Below are 9,047 nucleotides of genomic sequence, written 5' to 3'. Positions count from 1 at the left end.
AACATTTTTAGTCATTTCACTGTTTGTATGATTGTTTCGTGCTTCTTGTGCTGCAGCTCATCATGAAATAATTTAAACTGAACTATGACTCGTCAACAAACCCTGAGTGGATGGTTGTTACACTGCTGAAGTATTACTTTAAAAATGTAACTATGCATTTACTGAGTTAATAAGCTGGTAAGGAGCTCTTCACATTTTGAACGAGCTGTTGCAAACTAAACACCGCTCCACAGCACTGTTCACAACACTAGCTAGCTTGTAGCTAACGCTGCCAGCGTCGAATAAGTTTGGTACGGTAGCCTACACCCCCCATCATGTGCAAGCTAATTGCTAAAGGCTGTTTCTTTCTGGTAACTCAACATTACTGTAACAGTTTCTCCAAAGTAACTGGATTACTTTGACAGCTAATTTTGTTATGTAACCAGTAAATTGTAAATAAATATCCAGCAATGCTAGAACTGCAGTTTTGGATGGTCTCTAAATACTGCATATCAACCACATAGCAAACTGTACGGGCGCCAGATAATCGTCCCTCACTGACAGAAGCTTGTGCTTCTTTTGCCCCCACAAATGTTAATGGTAAAAAGCTGCATGTGCTCACTAAATGTAGTGGAGTGATCGGATATATGAGCTTAAAATAAAAGCTTGAGGACCTGAGAAAATGTCCACCCCAGTGAATATGCGCCCAGTGTGGCACTGAGTCACATCCACTCCACACATGACTCCAGGTACCCTGTGTGGATGAGCCTGTAGGTAACTACGAATGAGTGCGGGGGTCAGAGGTCAATTTCTCCTTTCTGTAAACACACACGTCCTCACACTTGGCATAAATGTCTGAGACAGTAAAAGCTCCCTCTCCTTTCATCTTTAATGAAGAACATGTTTGCTCCCCTCCCACTGCACCAGCACCCACGCACACCCATTCACATCCTTTACAGAAACATACAGCACAGCGCTGCGGGGCTGAGCTGAGGGAATCGCTCATTATGAACATCAAAGGCCTCGATGGGCGCCGACTCGATCCTTTGAGACAAAGGGAGCGTCTGACTCGCTGAGCAAAAAGCTCGGACGTCTCCTCTTACACCATCGACCGGGTCTAAATTCAAATAGCAGGACCGGCAGAGGAGGAGGAATGTAAAGATGTGATGGAAATGGGTCATCGCTTTTTGCCAGGATGTGCTCGCAGCTGACGGGCGGCGAATCAGACTCGTGTTGCCCCTGAAGCCCGGGGCCACAATGTGCCGCTGCTGGAACGTTTGATTGAACAACACTATCGCTGAGTGACAATAACGTCCACGTCGGTTCTCATGTCATGCTCTGTCTGTCAGAGCCGACATGTTCCCGTGTGACGATAGCGAGCACTGGTTCCTTTGAAACATGTGTGATTGCTGAGAATCTGGCTTCAGGCGTTTTCCCTTTCTGTCGTTCCGAGGCAGAGAGGAACGGCAGAGCATCAGCGCCATCTAGTGCCTCTCATGGACGCTGAAGCTCTGCCAGCAGAGGCGCATACAAACTGGAGCGCAGAGTCATAAAGGAAATAAATGGGATTTAGATTTTCACATTGCACCAGTGGGTCTGCTCGTTTCTACTCCGACGTGTCTCATAAGTGTTTTACACCACTTCACATTTTTACAGTGAATTTTCCTTTCTATCCTTAATATCTGCCCTGTTTTCAGATACTAATGCAAGAGTACGGGCAGGTCCGAGTGTATTATGTGAACAGCTTCAGATAAATTAGTTACCATTACTTGGGGATGGCTGTACCTCAGCGAGGTAGCGCAGGTCATCGATTGGTGGTTCGATCCCTTCAGTAGGTTTCCAAGTATCTTTGGGTAAAATACTGAACCCACAGTTTGTCTCCGACACTGAGTGTTAAAGAAAAAAGCACTCAGGTGTATGCGAGCAGCTCTGCATTGCAGTGATGTGCAGAACCCAACGCAATATGATCAATGCAAACACAAGTCACACATCAAAATCAAAGCATCATTATGACAAACTCTACCTGTGGAGCTGCCATGCAAATATGTGCCCACATAATAACTGGTTCTGTTGGAGGCTTCTTTCTGTCAAAAGGAAGTTTTTCCTTCCCACTGTCTCCAAGTGTTTGCTCACAGGGCACATGTTACTGCTGGGGTTTCTCCCTTTTATTGCAGGCTCTTTGTTTATTAAAATATTCTTTCAGTTTTCAAGACAGAAACTTGTTACTGTTAGAATGAAAAGTATTAAGAAGTCAGTTAAATGTAACAACAAAACACTTTGATTCAAGCTGAAAGGTGACAAATTCCACGAGGAAGAGGTGGCGAGGAAACAAAGAGCAGCACGGGTTCACCGAGCTGTTTGAAGAGTCGCAGCGAGCACGTTTCACACGTGGACACGGAATTCATCCAATGTGTCACAGTCGGTGAAATACTTTACTCAGTGCAAACGGCTCTGTGTAAGTCAAAGACGAATGCTTCCTGGTCATACAAAGGTCATGGCAAAGCATGACTCGGAGGTTACACACAGATTTATGTGCTCACAGGTTACCATAGAGGTGGTGCTACAAAAACATGCACTATAGCCTTGATGCCAGGAACAGGGGCTGCAAAGCAACCAGCCATGATGGAATTAGTGAGTAACACGAGCACAAAGACACCTGAAATAACACAATGATACAACCACAAATCCCCCTCAATACCCTCGAAGAAGTCAAACATGAATCACAAGGGAAGACACAAATATGAGACATAAAATAACAACTGTAGAAGAACAGCACCATGAAGCTACAATCCAATGAAACACAGCAACACAGCCTGCATCATCATAATTAGATTTGTCCAGGATCAACCCGATCAGTCTGGGGGGAGTATTTATTCTGGAAGAGTTTTATTTATTCAAGAAATCTATATTAAATAAATAAAACATATCATCAAGTCAGATTTGCTGTTGGCCAGTCCTGGTGCCAGTTTCTTATTTCATTAGCCAAATCCTTGGATTCTTGGCTAATGCTAGCTGACTGCTCAGGCACCTCATGGGTCCGTTGCAGTGGAACAACAGATTGTGGACGAAGCTCTGCTTTGATGCTGACCGGTTGAAACCACAAAGAAAGGAAGAAGTGTGGGACAAGCACACATATTAGCCACGGTGGCTCTCCACACTTTTAACCCACACAGAACAGAAACAAAATTATTTCACAAATACCAAAAGATGGAAATAAATGATTTGCTCCTCTGATGGCAATCCCTGCCCGTTCTACTTTGGCAAATCTCTCAAGCTTCTCTAGATTTCCTGACATGGACGTGCTCTTCTGTTCACCCCACAGATCTTCAATAGGAGCGCTTTGTGGAGCCCACACAGTAACGTTCACTTTGGACCTCTAGACGAAGTTCTTCACCAGGAGTGCCACATGTTTGGGGCCAGAGCAATGACTCAGACCCAGTTTTGCTGCCTTCACATATTTTGATTCCTTTCATCTTGATGAGATTCCCAGTTTGTCAGTAGAGCTGGGCGATAGAACGATAACGATATGTATCGCGATATAACTTTTACTCGATAGAGAAATTAAGCTATCGCGATAGACTTCGCCGCTCTTGTCCTCAAAAAAAAAAAAAAAAAAAGGTCAGCCGATCCAAATGAAGTAGCGCAGAGCCGAACCAATCACAGCCGCAGCGTCACGTCGCGTGACTTGTTACGTACAGCACAAGTGCCAAGCCGCACGTGTGTTTGTTTGGGAAGCAGCCAGCGGGTAATGGAGGAAATGAGTGTGCCGACTAGAAAAATCAACCGAGCGTGACCGGAGAGAAAACAGATGATGGTTCCAACGCCGGAGAGATTGTCGAACGGAAGAGCCATAGAAGCTCCGTAGTGTGAAGGTATTTCGGCTATTTCAAGTCTGACAAAAAACAGAGTAGCTGCACTGTAAATTGTGCCGAAAGCAAGTCTGGAAATACAATAAACTGGTGCATGCGTCACACTGTGCGCCACGTTATTGTTTCGGTGAAATGAATTTCTACAATACTGTTAATTCTACTCTCTGCAGTGTTTAAATGCTTACATATACACACAGTTACTGTCCCTCCACACATACGACTCGGTTCTGCTTCTATGCCCCAGCTTTGTTTACTTTTTCCCACCGAGGCTTCTAGACTTCTGATTGGCCAACATTTCTGCACGGTTAGGAATCTAGCGCCACCTGCTGCTTTGGCATGTTCATAGCAGCGTTTTCCTTCATTTCTGCCTTCATGTGTGGACGGGATTATTTTTTAAAACGGAAAATCTCCGTTTTCAAAAATACCCGTGTACGTGTGGACGTAGCCTCAGTCTCTGACTGGAAGCGCTAATTCGTCATTCGGCTTTTGTCAGACTAAAGTAACTGTTAAAACTGTTTGAAAAGCTCAGCTATACAACAAGGAGAGATTGAGAATTTCCTTTTAGTTCTCAGTTTATTTGATATTGACAAAAGTTAGTCAGTTTTGTCTGTTCTTCTGTAAAACAAACTAAGATTTATTTTTAGAATTAATATTTTGTTTCTAAGTGGAATTGACAATTTAGTCTGTTTCGTTTGTTCTATTTTGAAACTTAAACGCTTTAGCGGCTGCCTTTTGTGTAGTTTGCAATATTTGCCTTTATTTATCTGAAAAAGTCTCATGTTCCTTAAGTACATCTACCCTGTTGAACTTATTATGGGAAATAAATATTTAAATAAAAACAAGCTGCTGATTATTTCACATTTTACTTGTGAGCAACGGCACATTTAAATCTTACAAATATAGTTATTTGGCTGATATCGTGATAGATATCGTTATCGCCTGAAATGAAAAAAACATATCGTGATATGAAAAAATCTCATATCGCCCAGCTCTAATTGTCAGTCTATTCCCGTTTAGGGTTTTTGTGATTTTCTTCTTTGAGACTACAATTCCCAACTTGGCGAAGTCATTCACTCCTGTCTTCTGGGGTCTTTAAACCCATCTCTCAGTAGTTTGTTCAGTACTTTCAGCTCTCTTTGAATTTCTTGATGATCCTTCTCACTCCAGTTTTTGGAACTTGGAAAACTTGTCATAACGTCATATATCCATATCCTGATTTTCCTTTGTGACAATCAGCAATCAGTGTGTGTGTCAGGGGGCTGATAATATTTACCCCCATAAGTTTCTTTTTCTGAAATAATTCTGATATTACGTGCCATCCATCCATCCATCCATCCATCCATCCATCCACTTCCGCTTATCCTTTTCAGGGTCGCGGGGGGCACTGGAGCCTATCCCAGCTGTCATAGGGCGAGAGGCGGGGTACACCCTGGACAGGTCGCCAGTCTGTTGCAGGGCCAACACACAGGGACAGACAACCATTCGCACTCACATTCACTCGCACATTCACACCTAGTGACAATTTGGATTATCCAATTAACCTATCCCCACAAGCCAATTACGTGCCAATAGAACAGAAATATCCTTCATTGTCCCTCATTGGGGACATTCGTGTGTTCCAGCAGCAAAGACGGGCAGATGGAGCATGCAGAGTCACACAAAAGTACAGAATATAACACAGAAAACAAGAAATAAGAGACCGTACACCCGTGTGCAACTAAGAATCACTAACTAACCCCACCAAGTCCACACAGACCCAGGGGGTGGCTTCAAACCCAGGACCTGCTTGGAGTGAAGTAAGTGAAAATGTGGAAAGACACACCAGGCCGGTGTGTTTTCATTTGGCTCAGAGATTATTCTGATGTAAGCTACTGCAGGTTACCTCACAATGCTAACGTAACATCCACCTACACCTCTGTGGACCAGAGGAGAGGGAACGCCTTTGACTCCACCTGTTGGTTAGTGGAGTCCCAGCCTCACGCTGGACATTTTCTCCGTTGTCTAGCTCTGTTTTTGAAGCCCGATGAGACAAAGTGTGGATGTGAGGGAGAACACTCATGGCCACTGCGTGTTCATGTGTTAGCAACAAAATGAAGATGTTCATGTTGCATCGGCGGACTGTTGACTGAGGTCATACATGAAGGAGAAGAAGGGAGTTTCATCCTGACCTTTGATTCAGTCCAGTTGTTGAAAGATGAGTCGTTCTCTGTTAGAATTTAGTTTATTGTCTGTTTAGTTTTTATTCGTTTCAGTCATGTGACTGTGACTGTATGGACAGCATGTGTCAGAGGTAGGACACTCAGCACAGGTATTACAATAAAAACAAAGATTCTTATGCCACACTTTTAGGGCTTCAGCATCCAGAGTACCAGTGCCTCTAATGAATGCAGTGTGAGCAACTCAGGGTTTAGTATCGTACCCAAGGATACTTGGACATGCAGACCAGAGCAGCAGGGATCAAACCACCAGCCTGATTAGCAATGAGCTGCTCTGCCTCCTCCAGGCGCTCTGAGGGTCTGAGACCAGACGGGACCGGGTGTGCTTGAATTGTCGACATCCAGAGTTTTAATAATCATGTACTGATGAATAGAGTTTTTACCAAACTAAGGAGATTTATTTTAGTTGGTTTTCCAGGTTCGCAGATTCCTGAACTATAATATTCCAGCTCTGCGAGGCTCTGGTGACAACGACAATAGTTTTCGCACTACTTTGTATTTGCTCATTTCCTCATCAAATCGTAACCACCAGGGGAGACGACCCACCAGCCAAAGAAGAGAGAAAGTGGTAGCACTGTGAAAGGCCTGCCTGCCAGCAGCTCTCGGCCCGACGGTGTCATGGTGTCGGGGAAGTTGCCTAATTCTAATGCAGTGCCAAGTGAGCCAAAGAGGAGGCCAAACATCGCGTCTGAGAGAAACTTGGCCAGTTTGAAAGAGCTGATTGTATTTGTTGGATTTTATGCACAGCGGTGACGGCCTTTGAAAGAACATAAATAAAAACGTGCAGGTGACGTGCTGGATCCACAGGCTGCACACTGGTGGATTCACCTGGTGGCTCAAAGCAAAGAAAATGAAGAAGGTTTCAGACTCTGCGGAGGCTGTTTGATTACAGGTGTGCCTTCAGTGAGTCTTGAGAAGCACAGCGCTCATGGCAAACACTGATGCGATTTGTTTACACCTTCGTATTAAAAGCGGGTGACAGCCAGCGGCTGCAGCTCCTCCTGTTCCCGTCCCTGTGCTGTAATTATCACCTCCATGTCACCACCACACAGACGGAACTGCAGCCTGCGCTGCCGCTGCTGATGAAGAGCCACCAGAGGCCCTGCACAGGTCGGCTCAGTCGCAGGCTCTCTTGAAAGGGACACAAAGCCTGCGGATGAGGAGTTCCTCTGTGTGGCTCAGGGGGATGTGGACACAAGGCGATGGACTGAGCTTCATAAAGACCATTATGATCTTTGATGTCAGGCTCTGCTGTCTTTCTTACTCAGGAGTTTTCTGTGAACGCCGCTCTTTCTCTGTGCGGCTCTTTGCTATAATATTTGCAACCCCTAACCCTGTGCAACATGGTGGCTGTTAAGATGGCCAAATAAACTTGGAAAGTTAAGCTCGTGGTTTCCTGTGAGGCAGAAGAGCTCCCAGCAGTGAAATGTTTAAACCTGATGCAGGAACAGATTAAGTTGGAAGAATGTGAAGACTGGGAGCAGGTTGTGTCCATGACAAATATCTAGATATGTAAACAGTCATGTATCAATTATTCAAGAAGAAGAAAGTATTTGCACAAAGCCTCAACGAGCTTTAACCGAAACATACAAACTGCAGGAGTCTCCTACCTTGAATCGTACTTTCTTGAGCATCGTTACTCCAAGTGAAATTAAACGAAACTAAGGGTTAGAGAATTCCAGCCTCCATTCAGGAAAATCCACCGAAACTCCAGCCAGAAGATCCAAAAAGAATCCCAGCGTGCTCTGCAGCGAGGCGTCCGTCTGCCGGCTGTGTTTAACACGCCACAGACAACAGTGCTGCTCTCCCCTCAAACCTTCTGCAGAGCTTATCAGCTCATTCACTCGGAAAACAGACACACCCTCCTCCTAATGACTGGAGGGCCACTATTAACACCCCCGCCCCCCAACAACGCCCCACAGGCTAAATAAGGCGGGTGGTAAGCTCTCTCAAACACCGCCCCACTCCCCAACATTTACCCATCTGCTGCCCACAGCAGCTCAACATCAGACTTCATCTTCACAGCTGTTCATCTTCGTCTGTCAACACAACGCAGTCAGACGCAGAACGAGCTCCTGAAACTTAGCGGGCACGTTTCCATCTGTAAAGGTTTTTAAGGACAAACATATGATCCAAACACAGCATCAGTGTGTCTGCTGGACTCAGAGTTCTGCGATGGACAGACTTTAGTGGAGTCTGGTGGCAGTACCGGCTCTCAGCTTTGCATGAACATCCTGTAATGTGGCAGTTTTACTTTGCTTCACCGTTCCTTGGACCACTGAGGGAAACTGTATCGATGTTTCCAGAGCTTTTAATACATCTCAGTGGAGGAAACATGCTGGCCATCCATGATACGCTCAGCCTGTAAATCTGTTTTCTACACACAAACTGACTTGTGTTGGCTTACATGTACATTTACAAACAAAGGCCTGAGAAAAATGAGCAAAGCAGAAAAGAATCAGGTTTGTTTTAAAGAAACCACCTCTCGTGCTAATATAACAGAATCTTACACAGAACCTCGTAGACTCGGCCCAGTGCTGCAGATGATTTGTGCTCACTTACAAATACAACTGCTGCATTCAACTTTTAAACCATTGTTGAAGCACAAACACATTTGCAGGCTGTGTGATGCGTCACTGTACAGGCCATGCTCTGGATCTTTACCATCAATCATTAGTTTTAATAATTATATTGGCCACGGCTCCAACACCACTGTGAAGTTTGCTGATGACACGGTGATGTTGGGCGCCATCTCTAACAACAATGAGGCGGCCTACATGGAGGAAGTGAAGAATCTGGCATCGTGGTGCCAGGATAACCGCCTCCAACTGAACGTTGGCAAGAACAAGGAGCTGGTGGTGGACTTCAGGAGGAGTCAGCACAGAGACCACAAGCCCATTATCATCAGTGGAGCTCCAGTGGAGAGGGTGCACAGATGTCCACATCTCCTCAGACCTGACATGGTCTGCCTACATTCAGGTCC

This window comes from Mchenga conophoros, linkage group LG14 (assembly GCF_057382185.1).
Source record: "Mchenga conophoros isolate Kocher_MC1m ecotype Shallow Benthic linkage group LG14, M_conophoros_male_GT1.1, whole genome shotgun sequence".
NCBI lineage: Eukaryota > Metazoa > Chordata > Actinopteri > Cichliformes > Cichlidae > Mchenga > Mchenga conophoros.
The sequence above is the reverse complement of the archived record's forward strand: the minus strand, read 5'-3'. Positions refer to the sequence as shown.